General features: G+C 43.9%; 1 protein-coding gene across 2 annotated transcripts in view; it reads right to left on the bottom strand.

Annotated features, from left to right (window-relative positions):
- Window positions 1–17,857, bottom strand: part of LOC125695836 (sodium channel protein type 5 subunit alpha-like) — a 204,531-nt gene extending 186,674 nt beyond the window's left edge. For both annotated transcript variants that reach the window (XM_048950819.1, XM_048950818.1), the window contains exon 1: window positions 17,670–17,857. The gene's annotated coding sequence lies outside the window, so the exon portion shown is untranslated. The remainder of the gene's footprint in view (window positions 1–17,669) is intronic.
- Window positions 17,858–22,025: the final 4,168 nt, after the last annotated feature.

The raw sequence follows: 22,025 nt of genomic DNA, 5'->3' as shown, positions 1-22,025 counted from the left end.
GAGAGAAACTCACCAGTTCTCCTGCTTGCTAAAAAGTAATATATCTGCACAGGCGGTAACTGGCGCCTGGCCTCTGTGCCAACACAAGCTGCAGCTCCCTATGCTCACTGGTTTATTGCTAATGCAACAAATAGCCTTGGGTGTGCTGTATTTGTTGTGACAAGCTGGAAGAAGTTCATGCATCGGATGATGAAGTTGTTCTTGCTCCTAGCAGGTACAACTGTCTTTTCCACTGAAGTAGTACTGCACTTCCTCCTCCTTCTGCCCTCAACTTTTTTCCTCCTTTTGATTATTTTTTTAATATTTCACAGACATTTTGCTCTACTTTCGGCAGTTTTGTTGAGTCTGCATTTTCAGAGTCCATATGAGGCTATGATCAGTGTTAGAACCACTCATGCTGAAATATTTTGAATGCTCTGTTATTCCTACAGCATGGCCTCAATATGCACGGCAAACTCCATGCAGAGCAAAAGCCAGGCAGGACCCCAGTAGAGGTCCATTTTAAGGGCTGGAGAGCAGCACAAATCTTGGCTGAAAAACTCAGCTTTCCTGAAGACAACAGCTTTATTGTATTTGATTACTGAAGCAGTACATTTTACCATCCTATCTAGCAAAGCACATGGTGAAAACAAGGCTGCTCTAAGTTGATACGGAATGCGTGCAGAGACAGAGGTACCTCCAGGCAATGTCCAGGATCACACAAGAGCCAAATTCCCCTTCTCTCTATACCTCATTAGCTGTGTAAGGCATACATCTGCTCTGCTCTTGCTAGCTAAAAGCCTGCATCCAGTGCTGTCTGTTGGGGTGGGAAGTGCTCCTACTTGGAAGGAAGCAAAAGCAATGCTTTGGAGAGAGGAAAAAAAAAAAAAAAAAGAATGGTGGTGAAGACAAAATCTCTGTAGAGCTATAGGTGGAAGGTCCTTTATCAGGCCCCTAGGACTGAAGAGAGCATTCAAGGGCTATCTGTGGAGGCTTGAAGAGGAGATCCAACAACCCATAAAGTTTCTGCCTGTGGTTGAAGGATATTGTCTAGATAAAGACAGAGGATGGCTTTGTTTTTTTTTTCTTTTCTCCCTAGATTCATCAATTTAAGATAGTAGCTATCATTTTCCCTTCTTTGAGATCAGTCCCTGGATCCTCCAGGCAGCTTTGGCAGCGCTATTACATGTCCAACAACCTCATTCAGCTCCAAAGCACCCATTGAAAATATCACTCAGAGCAACATCCACCTCCTAATCTCATACAGACACGGGCTCTCCTCTCTGGGGTGATGGTCCTCTCCTCCAAAATCATTATTCCCTTTGCTTCAACGTGCTTTAACCTCTCCTTTGTGAGATGTCACATCCCAAGCTTCCTTGTGGCTGACTGAACTGAAAGCAACACTAGAGCACCCTAGCCTGACTGTAGTGGTCTTTAATAAGCTCTTTCTAGCTCTCACTCCAGAGGATCTAATGTTCTCGATCTATCATCTGATTTCACCTGTTCTCACCACTTATAGGGACAAGTGAAGTGTCATGGACCAGAAGAGACAGGAACAGTGTTTAAGCAATGTCCTGCCCTTAGAAAGTAACTTCTAAAAAATACTGCAGGTAATTCATATGAATGCATCCTTTGACTTGGCTTAACTGGGCTTGACTTTATATGACTGGACTAGAATAGAAAGTCAGTTGGGAAAAATGATTCAAAACTACTCAGATCAAGGCTAAGAGGCATGAGACTCTTTACACTGGAGAAGTGTGAGAGGGGATCTCATAACTGCCTATATATAACTATAGTGTGGGAGTCAAGTCGATGGAGGTAGACTCTTTGGAGGCAAGCAGCAATAGAACAGGGGATAATGGGCAGAAACTGTAACACAGGAATATCTATACTAACACAAGAACTTCTTTTCTGTGAGAGTGATGGCACCCAGGAACAGGCTGCCCAGAGAGGTTGCGGATTCTCCTCCTCTGGAGAGATTCAGAACCCACCTGGACACTTTTCTGTGCAACATACTGCAGGGAACTGCTTTAGCAAGCAGTTCTCAATGACTCAGGACTCAATGACCTCCAGAAGTCCCTTCTGACCCCTCTGATACTTGATTCTGTGACCAAGTCCAACTACCCAAGCACTTCAGGGATAATCAGAAGTAAAGGCATTATTAGCTTGAGTTTAAACACGTGCACTTGTGCTTAAAGTACCAAGCATAATCCCATTGTCATCTAAAGCTTCTACCTCCATAATACAAAATTTTGCCTGTTCCAATATGAAATTGCTACTTTGAGTACCAAAGATCTCTTTGGATTTTCAAAATACAGACACGGTTGGACTATTCGGGCATAAAAGTCACTATTTGCCTGAAGAAGACTTTCTCAATCTATATTTAAGCATCACAGAAAGCAACTGGCCTCACAACCAAGATGTCATTACATGATTCAGCATTTTAAGCATTAAAAAAAAAAAAAAAAGAGAGAAAATTGCTGTTAACTATAAAGAAGCCACAAAAACAAAACAAAACAAAACAACACAATAAACATTCACTTCAGTAGTTTGAAGCTGCAAAATTGAAAAGAAAGTCAAAACTAGCAACACAAAAAGACACAAAATGTGGTAAATGCTTAAAGGACTGCAGATGATGCTAAGATGCAGTATTTTGGCTGTGGGAACAATGGAAGCAGGGGTGGTCTTGGTTATTGGTCGGAATGAATGAAGGCTCTTAGCCTAACCAGGACTCTCTGCATTTTCCTCCACCTTCCTTCCTCTGCCTCATTCTTCATCTCAGTGGCTCAACACATTGCAGGAAGAAGAGGGATGGAGCAGAGCAGCTATGGCTGCGCAACTCCTGGGCTCAGCAGCATGGGAGAAGGCAAAACTGAGAAACCATCCTTTGCCCATTTCTAATCTGGGCACTGTTGAGTTTCCCATTAGCAGCAGAAGGGAATGACTCACTGCTCACCAGCATTTGGACCGAAGCACACTGCGCACACACACACACACACACACACACACACACACACAGAGTCAACAACAGAGCAAAACTAAACCTGTGGCCTCATACAAACCACAGAGCTATCCCTCCTTCCCAGCACAGGGGAGGAGTCTTACGCTGAGCACACCTAGGTCATGCAGTATATAGCCCTGTTAGACATCCCTGGACCAGCTCCAAATGAATAAAAGCATCCCCCAGCACATAATAATAGGTCAGGTCCTAGAAGCAATAAAACCACATTAGCAGCCTGTAAAACTATGCTAAGTAGCCTCTCCGGTTGTGCCCTGAAAAAAATTGCCTCCTCTGGTAGCTCTTTACTGCAACCACTTACACGAGTATCTGCATTTTTTAGGTGCAGAGCAAAAGCTCTTTGGGCAGGCAGAGCACTCTGGATGCAGAGGGAGTATGAGGAGTGAGGTGGGCTCTTGCAGCAGAGCTTCCTCCTACCTGGGGTTGACTGCCCGAAAGCACAGGGTGCTTTGGGATGCTGGGAAGTATGAGGCCTCCCTAAGGTTGGGGACACCCCTTTGGCCAAAAGTGCAGGAACCTGACTGCTGAACTGAAGCAGATCCTTCAATCCCCAAGTCAGGTTTGGCCATAAACGTGCAGAAATCCCCAAGACAAAAAATATTTTATTTCCCCAGCGAAGCAGAGCCAAACTCATCTATCATCAATATTTATTATTACTCTCAGGGCACATAACAAAGATGAATGATCTCTGCTACAAGGTGCTCACAAGGAGCCCCACATTCCTTACACAGGAGTCATGTTTCCTCCCAGGGCCACCCTGCAGCTGATGCGGCAATGACTGGGAAGCCCAGCAGGGACCAGGGTTTTGTTAGATGTTTTTCCAGATAATAACTGATTAAAGTTTGTATTCCAAGTACAGCTATGCTGTAGGCTTATGAAAATCTTCTCATTTGAAAGTCATTTGCCTCCTCTGCATCTGGGACAATCAGCAGCATGCAACAGAAAATAATAATAAATAAATATGCATCAGCCCAGAGTTCATATCCAGTGAAAGCCAAGAAGCCTTGCGTTCCTCACTGAGGGACCCCGGTATCACTGGGTCTGAAAGACAGAATTCTGGTGCTTTCTGTAAATGAAAAAAAAATAATCAGTGGGTCTTAAATATCTCCACAGAAGGAGATTGCACCACCTCTCTGGGCAGCCTGTTCCAGGGTCTGCCAGCCTCACAGCAAAGAATTTCTCTCATGTTCAGGTGGAACTTCCTGTGTTCCAGTTTGTGGCCACTGCTCCTTGTCCTGATGCTGAGCATTGCTAAAAAGAGCCTGGCCCCAGCCAATTGGCTCACACCCATTAGATATTCATAAGCATTGGTAAGATGCCCCCTCAGTCTTCTCCATCTTCTCCACAGTACAAAACACTTAAATTAAAAAGAAAATAAAAACAGAACAAGAAATAAAAGAATGAAAGGAAGACAAGAATAGGAGGGTCAGCAATAAATTAAAAATACACGGTGAGTAATGTGTGGCTAGAGGCATCTCTGGCCTTTCTAAGGACCAGAAGGAACTTTTCAAACATCGAAGGACCAAAATATATCCATACAGATTTCTGTTCTGCACTCAGAAAAAAAAAACAAAACAGAGCAATAACATGCTGAGAATGACATTCTTTCCACTTCAGAAGTGATAAAGAAGTACGACATACAGCAGCTTCTCTAGTTTGAATTTTTGAATCAAGAAGTCAGGATAACCACACCCAAGTGCTGCTGCAGACTAAAGATGGGCTCTGAGCATCAGCTTTGCTTCCCTACATTTGGGAACTTTTGTGAAGACCCAGAAGAGAACCACAGTGGCAGTATTTTGTAAGGATGGACAGAAAAACCTGAGTGCCCTTCCTGTTTTCTGCGTACAAGAGAAGCAGGGCTGATGCAGGACTTGGTTAATCAATGCTGAGAGGACATTAACATAATTTGATGGGAACATTACCCCTCTATAGTGCTCCGATCGCCAAGTCAAGGGTTACGGTGATGAACTAGAAAGATTGAGGGAAGCATCGCTAAGGACAATTACAGGCTGGAAAACAGTCTTATGAGATGATGCATGAGCTAAATGATTTCCTAAATGATGCAGAGAGCTCCATGGTACCTAAAAGTAAGGGGAGGGATGAATTCACCACTGCACCTCTGGACAGGTACAGATACAACAATTCTGCTGCTGTGCATATTGCAGAGGGCTTTGCAGTTTGCTAAGCACAGACAGAAGAAATCCAGTGGCCAGAAACTGGAACCAAAGAAATTTAAATTAGGCCAAACGTGTACGTTATCAACAGAATAATTTAACCATGATTTATCAAAGACTGTCAGTTTACCAAAGACTGAAGGATGGAAAAGCTACCTCCTCGGGCAGTCTGATCTAGTGGGTGGCAGTCCTGTTCATGGCAGGGGGGTCAGAGGTCCCTTCCAACCTAAGCCAGTCTATGATTCTATCATTATATGCTCTGCCACCAACAATAATGAATTACAGGGAGTCTTCTGCTATTCTGTAAATGGATTAGATGGTCACAGTTTCACTTCAGTAATCTCTGAAGGATAGAGTTGAGCCTAAATCCTATAACCTGCCTTTTTTTTTTTAATTTTTTTTTTTTTTTTTTAATTATCCCACTGCCAAATCAACAGAAAGGCACAAATACTGCACTTGGGCTTGAAAACAACGCCCAGCACAGTGTTTGTGTAGATGTGACACAAAATGGGAAGGGACAGAAGAAAAAGCTATCCAGTTACAAATAAGATGCAATGGTGAGAAATGCCCATTACTGCCCAACTAGACCTGCACTGGGTCCCTCCCAGCCACCAGGACGACGGCTCAAATCCCCATTCCCCTCCTGCTCTAGGGGCTGTACTGCAGATAGGCGAGCCCTGTCCTGCAACACCACCCAGCCTGCCAGGGAGTGGGAGATAGTCAGCCTAAAAATAGGCTGTCCTCTGCTTTGGCTCTCCCCTCCCTCAGTCCCCAGGGCACAGGGCTGGCGGTCCAGCAGAAAACAACCAGAAAAGCAGTGGTATTTTTGGAGATGGAGGAGTGGGATGCAGCGCGTGGGTCCCCGCTTGACCTCACGTTTCTCAGAAAGAGCCTTTTCTGTGATGTTTAGCACTGGAGTTGCAACCTGAGCCCCACGCATGTCCTGTGAGAGACAGTGCAGAGCTGCACAGCCCGACCCGGCTGTCCTTGGCTGACCTGTGGCTAAAGCCAACACACAGCAGCTGAGACCGAATTTTGTCGCGTGAGGAGCACAGATCCCACCACAGATCCCCCAGTTGGAGTCCCTCCAGAATAACCACCACCCTGTTTGCTTACACAGCCCATGGATCACTGATTTCTGGTTGGAGGAAGCAGCCTTTCCAGACAGCAAAGCCTCACAGGACAGTCTTTAACAGGAATTTCATTGACGTTTAAGGGCCTTGTAGGACTTTGATGAACACTTGAACTTTAGTCTGACATTTATGTGCCAAAAACTCTGTATGAAGCCTAAATCAAGAGACCTTGCTTTCTGCTATCGATGCTTTCCCTCACATACAGCTCTACAAAGCTCCTGAACATCAGTAACATTCCAGAAATCATCAGTTCTGCTTTTAACTGAGCACAAGTCAAAATCAATTAGAGATTGATCTCAATTATGGCTTTTTTTTTCTGTAATTTATTTTTAGCATGCAGTTCAGTAACTAAAGTGAAGAAATGCAATCGATGAAGCTAACTTGCTTTTTAGCAAAGCTATCGCCCAGATTATAACACATTTTTGCAAAGTTTTTCAAGCTTACAAAGGCAACTGTGTAAATAATGTCACTTATTGAATTCTGCAGTGCTCTAACAGCAAGACTGATGAGTTGCCAAATAGATTGTGTAGGTGCTATAAGCAATAATCTCCCATGCTAATCACAACTATCACATTCATTAACATTATAAAAACCACCTGAAGGAAATAATGTATCGGGGAACCATTCAAACGTGCAAAATCAGACATGAATATAAAGCTAGCTTTCTAACTAGCACTGGGAAAATACCAGAACCAACATGAGGATATTTTATATCACACAGACCTAAATGTGTGAGGACCTGCATTTTTGAGTCTGAGAATCAAAGAATCATAGGATATCCAGAGCTGGGAGTTTCCCACAAGGATCACCAAGTCCAACACCTGGTTCCAAAGAAGACCATCTAAAATCCAAACCACTTTGTGTTCAGCTCCCATAATTTACAGTGAAACTGATGGTGCTCCAAGTTCATGGTGGGATCCTTGGATCCCTGGAGCGAGAGAATGACTTTGCAAGAGCATTCCCCTAGGTTTCACTTGGGATATGAGAAATCCAAAATTACTGCCATGAGGAACACCACATGGGCCAGCAAACATGGAGCATGTTGGCACACCTGCCCTTGGCATAGGATCACTAGGCTTGGAAAGAGCACTAAGATCATCTAGTCCAAACATCACCCCATGCCCGTGACCACTCTAGACCATGTCACTGAGTGTGACACCTACCCTTTTCTTGAACACCTCCAGGGATGATGACTCCACCACCTCCCAGGGCAGCCTGTGCCAATGCCTCACCACTCTTTCCAAGAAGAATTTTTTTCTGATATCCAACCTGAACCTTGTGCACTTTCAAACAGTTTCTTCATCAAAGGAGCATCTGAATCTCCAAGTTGTGTTTGGAGACACAGGACTTTCATGAGAACCACACATTGCTGCTCAGCGTGTTTTGTTGCTGAATGGGGTTGACATTAGGGATGGACAACTTGACTGACTCACAGAAGTGCTGACTAACACAAGCAGCCATCTCACCATGTAAGCAGTACAACTGGCACAATCCTCACCTTGAAAAACATAACTATCAACCACAATCCAGTGAGGCTGTTCAGCTGTATGGAAACAAGGGGCTAGTGAGCAGCATGCAGTGCTGCTGTTGAGCTAGGCATGAGAAGCTCAAGGTGACGATGCGCAAGGGGAGGGCATGGGCTGAGGGACCTCTCTGAAAAGGCTCACCCACCCCCAGAGAAAGGGTGTGGAACTGGATGGGCTTTAATGCTCCTTGCAGCTGGCCCCAGTTTTGGTTCATCAAGTAAAAAAGCAGTCATGTATGCCCTATCTTACCTTAGCAAAATGCTTTAAAAAAAAAAAAAAAAAAAAAAAAGATGATTTTATCCCAAACCTGGCTATGAACATTCTATGGAACACAGAGCAAAAAAAAGAGCATTTTTAACCTTAAGTGATACCAGAAAATGGGTTCAGTTGCTCAGAGAAGGCAAAGGCTGCTACAGATTGGAGTGAGGGAGGAGGAGCTGAAGGTGGCTCTCAGCCACCTCTGTGCTGCTTTGATCCCAGGCCAGTCCCCATGGTGGCTGTGCTAATCTTTGCTGACCGCGGGTGCCTCCCGGCAGGCGCAGTGACAGCTGGGGATTACTGGGGTCAGGGGCACCCTCCATTTTCCCTTCCTCATACCACCTCATAGCCATGCCTGAGCTCAGGGTTGGGGGAGAAGCAGCCACAGCCCTGCTGTGAAGATACAGATGCATTGGGGAGGTCCTCAGCATATCTGACTTAGCTGTAGATGTCCCTGTTCATTGCAGGGGAGTTGGACTAGATGACCTTTAATGGTCCTTTCCAACTCAAATGATTCTGTGATTCTACACCTCACACGGCATCTCAGCCCTGTTTGCAGCAGCATTATGAAGTAGCCAGGCACACATCCCCCCATCTGACACCACAGGTGACAGATGACAGCAAAATGGACAATGTGCGAGTTAGCAAAATTACAAGAGGTGTTCCAGCTGGTGGAGCTGGAAATGGCATTTCCAATATCCCTGTTTTATTCCTGATTTCTAGAGATTTGTATGTATGTACGTATACACACACACACACACACACACACATATATATGTATATGTGCTTTTTATTCATACTTGATTTGGTGCCAGCACAGTCAAACATCCCCCAGACAGGCAGGGGAAGCTATCTTTAGCTATATATGGGAGAAGATTAGATTGGAGAGAAAAGATCCTCTAGGACAATGTCTATGTCCCTTTTCCACCTCTCCTGTTCTTTAATAGGACCACAAATCTTTATGATGGAGTCTTTACAGATGTGATTTCAAAAGGGGCTGAAATCCTAGAGCTTTGCTCCTTAAATTTCATTTAAAACAACGTGATAATCCCTATGTACCCTACACCCAGCATCACATGACCTCAGGACCTTGGGTAACAAAATACAGTACAATACAGTACAAAACAATAAAAGTTCTTTGACAACAACCCTAGAGATCTGTGGTGGACAAGCAGTGGTGAAGCTGTGTGGCTGAATCACCCTACAGTCACCTTCTTACACAACAATAGAATCATCCAGGTTGAAAAAGGCATTCCTCTGAATCCCTCTACTCTCTATCCAGGAATATCTTTCAATAAAACTTGCATAACTCAAGTATCTTCAAGTCCCAAATCTCTGAACCAGATAATCCAACAGGTTGAAATGCTACAGGATAGGACAGATACATAATAAGAGCAATGGTAAAACCAGTCTTCTTAGGAAACAACTTGTCCAGTGAATGACTAACCACAGGAAACACTGGAATAACGCAACGGCATTGTGGTGTTCTTTCTTACAATCAACCAATCCAGGCACTACAGAGATAAAAAAAAAATGACATCACATCTGTCCTAACAGTTAATAAAAAAACACCTGCAAGACACCATTAAAAAATTCTAGGAAGCAGAATGGCACTTAGAAATACAATGCCCCATCCAAAGTCAAAGGGAGCTTTACCTGCAGCTGCACTCGGCTCTGGATTAGGTCCTTAAAATAGTGCTAGAAACATTCCAGAAAATTTACTCCAGCTACATTTAAAGCCTGTGCTTTGCAGCTCTTCAGTAATTTTCACAGTTAGCGTTAAACTATCCAGGGAACTTTTATGCTTGTAAACAAATCCCCTTTCTCCCTTATGTTGCATTTACGTTGACACTGCATCATTGACTTCAATAAAAAGTCTCCTCATTCACCCTGCGAGGAGACAGCCGTCAGAATTAGGCACCAGAGATGTGCCTAAAAGCCTTGTTTCAGGTTCTGAATATCAATTTAGCTAATTAATAACAGAAAACCGCAGCCCAGAATCTTTCAGTGTTTTCAGACCATAACCTCATATTTATTTCTCCTTGCTCCCAGAAGAACATCACCAGGAATTTTGATTATTGTTATATTATTTTAAAGTTTCAGAGTCTTTTTTTTTTTTTTTTTTTTAAACCGTATCTCCTCAAAAATAAGAATGTGTGACCTACAGCACTGTTTTTGAGGTGCTTACAGTCACAAGTTGTCCAGGCTACCCTGAGAAAGTCAGGACATCCATTTACTTGTTGGGACACCATGGGGCCATGAGTGAACTCTGGGGTTTTCAAGTTTAGGCAACTTCATAGGAAACAAAACCCAACACAACTCAAGCAAAACTTCCACTAAAGGTAAAAGAATCCAAGAATTCAGACTTTTCTAAGAAGGCTTCTACTCCCATTTCATCCTCTGGGAAGAATTCAGAGCCTTGATTTGAAGCTCACTGAACCCAGTAGAAACAAGAGTGCAAAGGAAATTTGTTGCAGACCCTACAACATTATATTGAGAAACTATATTACTTCAGCTAAGGAAGTACTGAAATATTACAAAAAGATGAAACAAGGAAAAAAAAAAGCCAACAACAGAGGAAGAGAGAGGATTTATTCTATATTTTTTCCTCACATATTCTTATGGGGTTTTTTTCTTTAGCGATGTCATGTGGTTTCATAACAACTATTCACTTTTCTCTCTTTATCTAACAGCTGTCTGCTGAAAAAGACTCAAAAAAAATATCTAAGCATGTTAAAAATGAGAGAAACTATTCATATGCAATGTATAATTGCATACTATATTTAAATCCTTGTACATTATCTTTCAAATTATATTTAGTTTCAACAGGAGGGGAAAAAAATCACTTTACTTTCTGGCATCGGCAACAGAATTTGTGTATTGTTTTCAAATACAACAGCTCTTTCTGAGAAACTTTTGCCAGGGAATAACTAATGGTTCAAGACAGGGAATCTGTCTAGATCAGATGTATTCTGACACTGGCACACTAACTGTCACCCAGAGCAAAACTGGGGAGTCCTCAGGGAAACTGCTGTGCAAATCTGGATTAGCTGTGCCAAAGTCAGATGAGTCGATCTGGGTTTATGAAGCCCAGCACAGAACCTGGCCCTCTGCTTAATAAAAGTACAGACCCTCTGAGTGCCTCCAGCAGCACAGAAGCCAGGCATCACTCCATGTTGAGGGCTTGAGATGTAGCTGGAGTGGAGATGGAGATGATGTGCTTGGCCCTGGGGAAGGCAAGGAGGCAACTGTGTCATACCACTGTGCTAAAACAGGGGAGCAAGGATGGTCAGAAACCCGCCTCCAGAAGGAAAGGACAGCACTGGTAACACACAAAGCAGGACAAGGACACAAACGCTGGGGAGCTTTGGAGGAGAGGAGGTCTTCTCCTGGCCGAGGTGATGTCACCACTGGCTGCACCTGATGGAGTATTCCAAGCTGCTGGGGAGGGGAACATGCATCGGTGCAGGGGGTGCCTTAACCACAGCACCCAGCCCCATTAACACACAGTGCAATTACCCTGTGGTGATCAGGCAGGTATTTTTAAAATGTTTTGGTGTGATTCTATAATTGTGCATTATGTAACAGCTACTAACGTGTCAGACCTCAGACGATGCTAAATGCTTGTCTGAGGGTCAGGTTGTAGCACCCTAATGATGCGTTTCCAAGCTGTGCAGGCTGGGCTGCAGCTTTCCCATTACTTCTCCACAGTCAGTGCTGCATCTCCAGCCATGCAGGCACCTGAAGGACTTCCCACCACCACAGGAAGCCTCCCCCTAGCATTCCTCTCTCTTTTTGGTGCCTACATCAGGAGGGAAAAAGAAAATTTCATCACAGAATCATTCACCCTTATGAGCTTTACACCATGGCGAAGGTTTCATTTAATTGTCACCAGCACACTTTCTGAAAACTTGGTATTCAGGATTTCCCTCAGGCAGTGTCTGCCCTTGTCTTCCCCATCCTTGGAGGCATTCTAATGTTGAATGGGGCCCCCGGCACCCCTGAGCTGGTGGTTGGCAACCCTGCCCACAGCAAGGGGGTTGGAATTGGATGATCTTTAAGGCCTGCTCCAACCCAAGCCATTCTGAGATTTTATGACTGTACAGCCCAGCAGTAAAAATGCTCTTTAGAGGACTGAAGTAGCTTTGCAGTAGAGACAAAATCTGAGCTAGCTATGACAGGGGTGAACTTTGCTCACTCAAAATCAGTAGAAATGATCCCCATGTGCTGTTCTGATCATCCAGGGTCAAGTGGGCATCTGGTTCCCTATGACTTCTAGACCCTGAGTCGGCATGCTGTAAGCCAGCCTGGAGGAATGGTGACATATTGAGACACAAACAACTGCCCATTTGTTTGGGAAGAGTGACCATTTCATTACAATAAGAAAAAGGATCTCTGAAAAATCATTATAAAAAAATATATAATCCTTGCAGATGGACTATCTAATCCATCTCCAATTAATGGATCTTGAAAGAATTTGTCCATGGGCAAGTTCTTCCATACCTTCCTATTGCACAATGTTTTGGTGTTATATAAAGCATTTAGAAACAGCAAAAAGAAAAACAGACTTCTCTAAAGCCCCAAACTACAGCTTAATGGTCAAAATCAGCCTACAAACTCCATGACTACTGAGAGACACTCCTGGATTCTAGCACAGACAAATTACCCATGCCCCAGTCTGCCTTTAGTGTTATGCACTCAAATATTAACCACCCGTATAACTTCATAGACACTCTATACTAATACTGGAGCTAGAATAAAACTAGTAAAGCATCATTTGAAAGATATCTGCAAGTCATATGTTGGATAAAGAGCAGTTTTAGAGCCTTAGGAACCCAGCTAGCTTTATAAAGGACCTCTAACCGGTCGGTAGGGCTTTCCATCACTGCCATAAAAAGCCTCTCTGGCAGAAGCTGTGTGAATCAGGAAAGTTCAAATCAAGCTGAAAGTTGAAATAACCTGGTAAAGAACGAGTTATTTTTTCCAGGATAGAGCACAAATTATTCCACTTTCCAATTAATTAAGTACAGTAAAAAAAGGAAAACTCAGTGCTTAACAGCACCTGTAATGAAACATTCTGAAAAATTTAAACTTTATTATTTGATGTGTGATGCCTTTCTATTAAAAAAGCTATTGCAATATTATAAAACTAATAAAAAATGAAAACCAAGCCATTTTTGTCATGCAGAATTGAGACAAAAACAGCTTCGTCGATTACAGAGAGCAGGGAAGTACATTTTTGCCATGGAAAATAAGGGATCTTTTGACATCAATGAGAGTTTTGCACACAGAAGAGGAAACCTCCTCCTGAGTCACATCTCCTCAAAGGTGGATGTATTAAAGGAGAAGGAACTTTTGTGCTTCACTTGCCATTTTTCCTGGGAGTATGCCCCAGTGAACTGTAACCGATAAGAAGCCTGAATAGGAAGGGTACAAACTATGGTTGTGATTGCTGGCAGTGCATGTGTTTAATAAAGCCACTGTGCCTTCTACTCTGCTCATATTGTCCCTCCAGTATTTCCCCAGCCTGCTCAGGGACTGGGATAGTGACAGCTTTAGTCAGCATCTTGTTCTTCTCCCAGGCTGAGACCTAAGCAGCTCCACTGTGCAGCCCAGTGACACCATGCAAGAACAAGGGGGAATAAACAAATGAAGTCTGCTAATCTAAGAAACACAGGGTATCTTTGTAAGGGTGACTCCATCGCCTGCAGCTCAATTTGAAGGAAGTCACAGTCAGATGGAGCAAAAGGAGCTTCCTCAATAAACTTTTTCCTGTCTTTTCTGTGACACAAAAACAGCCAGAAGGAGAGAGGGGTTAGGGACATACCGGTTCTGAAAAAGTTTTCTTTTTCTCATTATTAGTAACTCTAATTACTTTGAAAGAAGAGCAGTGAGATAAGTCCTGCAGAGCCAGAAATGTGACCTGATTTCCTTCCTGATTTAGAAACTGTCACTTTGCAAGAGAAACCCAAAGAGACAGGGCCAGGTGAAAGTGGGCCCAACGGTTGGCTTGCAAAATAAATATTAAAAGATCAATAGAAAAATAATCAGGGTTTTAGTTCAGTCATAAAGACAACAGTTAGTTTAAAGATAAACAAACAAATGTTTATCATGTTTATCTGAACGATGTGATAGCACAGACAAGATAGTCACTCCAAGAGAACAGGAATATACCTGACTGGCTTCACGTATTTTTTTCCAGGTTAGAATCACAGAATGGTTTGGGTTGGAAGGGTCTTTAAAAATGATCTAGCTGGGATACCTCTTGCCCAAAGCCCCATCCTACCTGGCCTTGAATATCTTCAGCAATGGGATAAGCACAAAAATAGACAGTAAAAGTGAGAACTGATAATAGAATTTAAAATATAAATTGCTTCGTACACTGATTAAAACTCTATCACAAGACAACATGTAAACAGAAGCAGAAGTTAAGCATATACTTCAGAGATATACTGCCTTTGTGAAATATGAGTTTCATTTAACAGAACTGAGAAATTACTTGTTGCCACTTTTTAACTACCAGACCTATAATTTTTCAAAGTAATTCTTGAGGATGATTGGAGACAACTTACAAGGTAGTAATTTTCAGGAAAAACTGAGCATCCGCCCTCTGAAAACAAAAGGTCTCTTTGTATTTGTCATATTGAGGTTCCAAACGTAATCCAAGGTAACAACAGATATTGATCTGTTTCTTTCAAAAAACATGACCATGATTTCAGAACAACCACTCAACATGCTTTAACAAGTTCTCTCCTCACATACATGGACAGAGCTTTCTTTCAAGATACACAACTGAAATCAGTAAAGAAAATGGTCAAGAAGAGATAAATCCCTATCTAATAGAAAAAAAAAAGAAAAAGAAAAAGAAAACCCCAAAACCAAGATTTTTAGAAGAAACTTAAACTACTTATAGTTAATAAATTTCCTTTCAGAATGTCATTTCCTATCAGTACAATTTTAAATATAATTTTGATTATGCATTTAAAATCAAGAATGCAGTTACCACTCAACTGTTCTCTGTAGCCTGTAAAAATCCTGTGAGGTGTGTGCTAGTCCCACAGGTGTTAGTCCATCATAGCAAGAACGGAGGCTAGTTTCTGATTCAGACCAGGAATGTAATGCTTTCCACTGTGTTGCACTTTTTAGACTCTATCCTCATAAGCTGTCACCCAGAGTCAAGAAGCCTCATGATCTACATACACCCTTAATGGTCAAGGTATTTGGACTACATAGCCAATGATGCAACTGAGTTCCTCTGTGATCTCTGACGAGTGACTGAGGATATGAAACATCAGTTCTCTACCATACTGTACGGACTTTTTGCATGCTTTAGACCTACAGGACTCCTCACAGCATGAACTATTTCTCCATAAAAACACAGGTATCGAAGCCTGATCATCTGTGTTTTTAAAACCCTTTGGGAGTCTTAGACAAAAAGTACTGATCTGCATTATAAATGGATTTAGAATTAATTTCAAGAACTGAGGAGAAGCACATTACAAGATCAAACTCGAAGCAAAGGCAAATAATATATTCCTCTATGCTTATTTCTGGCAATACTGTGGTGTGTCTCATACCAAAGATTACATAAACTCCACTACTTAAGTCTGAAAGCTTTTGGCACATTAATCTAAAAATATCACAATTTGCAGTGCAGGACTCCATTGCTTAATTTTTGAGACACTTTCCCCAAAAGACACACTTTTTCTCTTAAGGATTGACTATTTCTGAAGATCTTCATCAACCATATTTGCCACTTTTAGAGGCTACACCAGAAGAAGATAAAACTATCAAAATCATTGGGCGTCACTCCAGTCCCATTTGCATCATTCCTATCCCAACCCAGCACAGGGCTCTCCCTCAACTTTTTTGGAATAAGGCATCTCATCAGAGGCAAGGCACCCAAACCAACAGCAGCGACACTCAAAACCACCACATTCTTGGTTCACTAGAGTGAGGGAGTTTCACTCCTCACTGCCTTACAGCTCTGACCTTTCCAGTTCTCTGCCACCAAAAGCTTATAGGATCTGCTGGATCCATCTGCAGCTCCACCTGGCCCGCTTTCCCACGCCAAAAGGACGGATCAAACATACGTGTCTGAAAACACATCCCTGCTTCCTCTTTGCGCCACCCGGGAAGGGGAGGGGGGGAACCCTCCAACTCAAACCTCACCCCCTTAAGGCAAGAGGAAGCCTCCCAAAACCACTCGTGCAAAGCCCTCAAATCCCGGGAAATAGCAGCAAAATCAACTTCAGCACCTTGGACAGGACACGCTCCCGCAAAATCGCGACATGGGCACCTCGGCCCCGAAAACGCAGCGACTGGACGTGACCCTGTAGGACACATCTGCGGGCCTGTTTATTTTTAGTATTGACAAATCCTCTTTGATTCGCCGCGTTGAATCCACCATACGCCCTGTATTTCGGGAATAGCAGCTCGTCGCCCTGGTGGAGAGAGAAATTGGGGCCACGAGTTCCGGATCTGTCGCCTGTCTGTAGGATCGGCAGCTGCCCCAGCCTCGGATGGAAAGGCTCAGCTCAAGCACTCACAAAGCTCAGCTCATCCTTTCCAGGCAAAACAAGACCTGTTGCCATAGGTGAGCACAGCTCACGCTTTCCTCTGCTTTTTAGAAGCTCATCTCTACTTTCTCACCCATATATCCAGAACAAACAAACAAACAAACAAATAAAAAGAAGGTCTGATTTCTTCTCGTTGCAGCCACACTTTGGTTGCATAACTTTTGCTTTAATTTAGCCTTCGTTCTCACTTACGGTGCTCCCAGTATGTCACCGGTTCCCTCGGGGCTGCCTTGATCAAATCACTACCACCTTGCCAGCGTGCTGCACAGCTCTCCTTGTTTTCCTTCTACACTTCTTTCAGCCGAGTGGAGTTTTTAATTTGAGCTGGTAAAAACTCCAAATGTTTCAAGTAGGGGTGTTTTACAAAGGGCTTCGAGGAGAGTGGCCTTATTAAGACATATGCTTAATACATTATGTCAGCTCTTACAAGTAACATCAGTAACACTCTCACAATACACGAGAATTATTAATTTTTCTTGCCACTGCAGAAATAACCATCCAAGCTCATTTCTTCCCTGTGAAATGTGCCACTAAAATTCCATTCAAAGCCATCTGACACCACATGACATTCACCAAACAATTTGCAGAGTATTTTCTGTGTTGTTATCTCTTTCTGGCACTTCTGGACGCGGAAGCAAGACGGAACCTAGACCAATTCCCAACCAGAGTTACTCTTCATCGGCACAATATCTACATCCACATCTCCTCCACTTCCACACCCCGGCGCAAGCTTTGCTGAGCCAACTTCACCCTCCTGCAGCCTCACCGCGCCCTGCCCGGACGGGACGGCACCGGTCGCACCTCGAGGGGTAAGTTTGGGGAAGGGGAAACCCCGTCGCGACAAATTCCTGTTTCCTCCGACTCGCTCGGAACCGGACGTCTCCGAGGGGAGGGGGGATGGGGGGAAAGGGGGAGGTTCTCTTTATGCTTCTTTCTTTTTCTTTTCTTTCTTTCTTTCTTTTTTTTTTTTATTAACAAGCAAACAAAAAAGAGAAACTTACATTGGTTTATTTAAATATTCCTGCTAAACCAAGAGTCCCAGAGCCACTTCATTGTATCCATAGAGTTTTAGTCCCCGAGCGGTCCGTCCCGCGGGAATGGCCCGGCTGCGGGGCGCGCTGCCCGGCCGCCGCGGAGGGTTCATGGCTCGGAGCCGCCGCGCCGTGTGCGGCAGCCGCGGGAGCGCAGCCCCGGCCGGGCGGCGGGGGCGGGAAGGAGGGGAGAGGGAGGGCAGAGGGAGGGAAGGGAGGCACCTCCCGCCTCTCCCCGCCCTACGGAGAGGAGCCGGGCTGGGGCGGGCCGGGACCGCAGCGCCCTCTGCCGCCGGTGGGAGGAGGGAGGGAAAGAGGGGAGGGAGGGAGGGAGGGAGGGAGGGAGGGAGGATGGGGAAGGGAAGGGTGGCAGGGGTGAGGAAGGATGGTGGAAGGATGGGAGGGATGGGGAGTGGAAAGAATGACAGGGGAAGGGTGGAGAGGAAAGAGGGATGGTCGAAGGAGGGATGGTCGAAGGAGATAGAAGATGGATAGGAAGAAGGAAGGGGTGAGAACGGCTGGGGAAGAAAGAACGAAGAAGAAAGTACTGAGGAACAGAAGGAAGGCTGGGGGGAGAAAATAGGAAGAAAGGATGGAGGTGAAGGTAGAATGGGTGAAGCGCAGAAGGGAAGTATGAAGAACAAGGAAGGATTAAAAAATCCTTCCTTGGAAAAGGAAGGAAAGAAGAGGTGACGATACGGAGGACTGGTGAAGAAGGCAGGTTGGGAAAGAAGGTGGGATGGAAGGTGTGATGAAAGTTTGGTGTTGTCACTAGGAAGTTAAGGGAATTTGGAGAAAGGATGGTGTGAAGACACCTGAAGAAGGATGGGAGGCAAGGGAGGAGGTGGGACAGAATAGAGAGGGAAAAAGTTTAGAGAGGAAGGTGAGTACACATGGGTAGAGAAGAGAGAGAGTGAAGAGTTGGAGAAGAGAGTAGGATAAGGGAAGTATGAGGAAGGAGGAGGGATGCGGAAAGGTTAGGCAAGGGTGAGGGATGAAGAGGGAGAAAAGAAGAGAAATGAAGAGGGAAAGGGAGGAAGAAGGAATGGGGAATAAAGAATGAGGGAGAAAGTTGGAAGTGGGATAGGAAGCCAGGTGGAATAGGGAAAAAGGGAATATGAATGCTGTGGGTTGCCATCAAGGAGGGGGTTTGGAGGAAGGATTTGATTGAGAGCAAGGAGACATGACAGGAGAGATGCTGTGGAATAGGACAGGAGGACCCCAGCACCCAGGGGAAGGGGACAGGCTGAGTAGTGCCAAAGTTGGACTTGATTCTTCCCATGGACAATCAAACACAACCAAATGTAAAGGTTCCTGCAACCTCCTGCTCCAAGTGCTTCAATCTTCAAGGAAGAGTTGAGGCTGGATCATGCTTAAAGAATGACATTGAAGTGAGTAAACATAGCAGCTTTTGCAAAAAAATAAGCTGCCTGGCAATAAGTGAGAAGGTCATAAATGGGTGCTTATAGGTAGAGAGAGGAGCAACAGTTTGCTAGAAATACTGAAGTATTCAGGGTCATAGAACTGGAAGAAACTTCTGAAGAACTGCAAAAAATCCTCACAATCCTAAGCAGGGTAAAACAGTGTGTACAGAGAAATAAGCAGTGCTTCCCTTGTCCAGTGATGGGCTCTGAAGTGAATGATACTGCTCTGCAAAGAGCCTGGAGCAGTAAGAAGCACTCCTGTGAAAGCAGCTGAGGGCTGGATATTAGTTCTACAACACAAACGCTGGGAAAGGAGCAGATCAGGCAGCAAAGTACTAAGGATGCTACAAAAATGGTCCAAAAAACCAGCAGCGTCACTGGGAAGGTGAGTGATGAGCAGATCTCAATTCAGAAGGAAGCTCACATTCAAAGAAATTAACAAATGAGATCAGAACTGGCATAGATGCAAACAGAAAAGAGAATAAAGTGTATCTTGGGGAAGAACAGGTGGAGAAAAGGAGCTAGGAAGAAAAGGTTGGGACTAGAAAAGGAAGAACACAAAGGGAAATGAAGGTGAGTGAAGATGGAGGAGGATGGATGTGAGCAGGAAGGAAGGTTCCTGAAGGGAAAATCACCCCTGAGAGTCTGCAGCAGTGCAGGATGTTGTAGGAGATGGGAGATAGGGGAAGACCTTCCTTCGGGGAAGGGCCTTTTTAAATCACTTGATATGAAGATCAATGGTGGCTATGCAAGGGGAAGGACATCCCCAAAAGGGCAGAAAGCTAGTTATGGGGCAGTGGGACCAGCATCACTGCAAGAAGCTCCGAACTTTGCTGACTGCTTTCACAGAGCCATGCATGAGGCTGAAAATGGGATTTCATTCCCCAGTTCCTTCTTTAGTAGTCTCAGCAGTGACTGTGCCAGGCCTGGTCCCAGAAAAGAAGTGTGATGGCACAGGGAAGCCACCAGCACCTCAGTGCCACAGGTTTAGTGTCACAGCCAGGGAACAGAGGGGAAAGCCCCCGAGCTTTCATTGAAATTCCTGTCCATTGGTCCAACCACCCGTTCTCTTTTTTGCAGCCAGTATTGAGTAATACTAATCTAAGTTTTCAACTCTGCCACTCTTATGGAGAAAGGAAGCACTGCAAAATCTTGAAGAAGCACAAGAAAGATCCATCTTCATTTTGTCTGCCTTCAGAAATGGAGAAATTATTCCTATCACTAGCAAATCCTTGATTCTCTGGTAATGAAATCAGCTCAGTCTGAGCAGAGCTTACAGGAAACACAGAGTACTATTTACAGAGAAAAGATAAGGGAAAGGTAGGAAAAAGGACAGGAAGGGAAAGCTATCTGTCAGATTTATTCTTTGCCAGGAACAGGACTGAGAGGATCCCTTACATCCATCCTATCTCCTAGGGACAGCTCAGAAAAACTTGCCCCCAGGTTTCCAGATCAAGTATGCATGTGTTATTCAAATCCTATATATAAATCTCCTCCCCTCAAGCACTGCTTTATGGAACCCATATGTTGAAGGGCAGCACATCAGGATGGGATATGGACCCGTACAGCAACAAACTCACACAGCAAGGGGAAAGCATTCTTGAGACACAGACAACTTGTAATGGAAAAACTCATCATACAGCAACCATGTTAATTGCAGCCCTATAGACAGACCGATCAAAGAGATAAAATTGATTAAACATGCACTACCTCACCCAAATCTGCAAGAAGCTTTCAGGTAATGTTGACTTACCGAATGTCTGTGAAGAAGTTCAAATGAGTCAGCTGAAACCCAATAAACGTGTATGTCAGATGGAAGCACCAGTAGCAAAGTAAATACTACGTGGGAGATCAGTTGATGTCATCTTTCTATTCACTTCTCTCCAAAAACCCACCTTTTTCCTCTGAAGCATTCACTGCTCTCTTAAAGAATTACAGACAGCAGTGCTGCTTACAAAGAGCCATTTATTGTTCCAAGGTATTTATAGAACCTTTCATCCCAAATCCCCACACATTTGTTGCCACCTGTTTTAAGGAAACAAAGAAATTGGAAAGACACGCAGCTCTTGCAAATGAGAGAGTTTGGAGGAGAGATTTAGTTTGAAACATACTGTTCCTTTTCTTAAAATAAAAATACAATTCCTCTGAATCCTGCAAAACTTAATTTGTCTCTATATATACACACATGTTTTCTTCTAAATTCGAAAGGCTTCAGCCCGCCTTCCCACTTTTATGTGAGCACTTTTGATTATTTTTTTTTTTCTCCCTTTTGGCTCTCTATGAAGCCTTTTGCCACTGGGATAAGTGGTACGAGAAGCTCCTGCAGCACTGGGCGCCATCGGGTTTTCATAGGCAATGCTCAGTTTAGCCAATACTTCCCTCTACTGGGCAAAAAATAATATTGTTATTTACTATAAATCCCTTTGAAACAGAGGGAGACACCAGGAGAAGGGTTTTCCCATCTAAAATGACGGAAGACTGGAGGTGAAGACAGACCTATCACTGACTCGTTGCTTTATTAATTGGGTAAAAGGGCTTTTGCCATCCCATGTTGACCCATATTCCTTCTTGGACAGTGAAGATCTTAGGTGCCCACAAATGCACTTCCCTGATACTTCCCAGCCCCATTTTGAGCAAATGAAACAAACATATGGAGCTGGATTCCCTCCCTATCAAACCTCCTCTGTGCTATGGGAAACACGAGAAAAAGATTCAGAGCCCTGATTTCTTTTCATCCTCTGCTTTGATTTTGATAAGCTAAAAGACCCTGATATAAATCTTGCTGCCGTGTCAGCTGATAAATCTGTATCAGTCTTCAGCTTCCATCTTTTAATTAAGTGTATCATCCTCGTGGAACATCTCTCATCAAGCATCCATGGGGAAATCCTGTAACGCCTGGCTA

This window comes from Lagopus muta, chromosome 7, assembly GCF_023343835.1.
Source record: "Lagopus muta isolate bLagMut1 chromosome 7, bLagMut1 primary, whole genome shotgun sequence".
Lineage (NCBI taxonomy): Eukaryota > Metazoa > Chordata > Aves > Galliformes > Phasianidae > Lagopus > Lagopus muta.
Note: the sequence above shows the minus strand (reverse complement) of the source record. Positions and strands in the feature narration are given on the sequence as shown.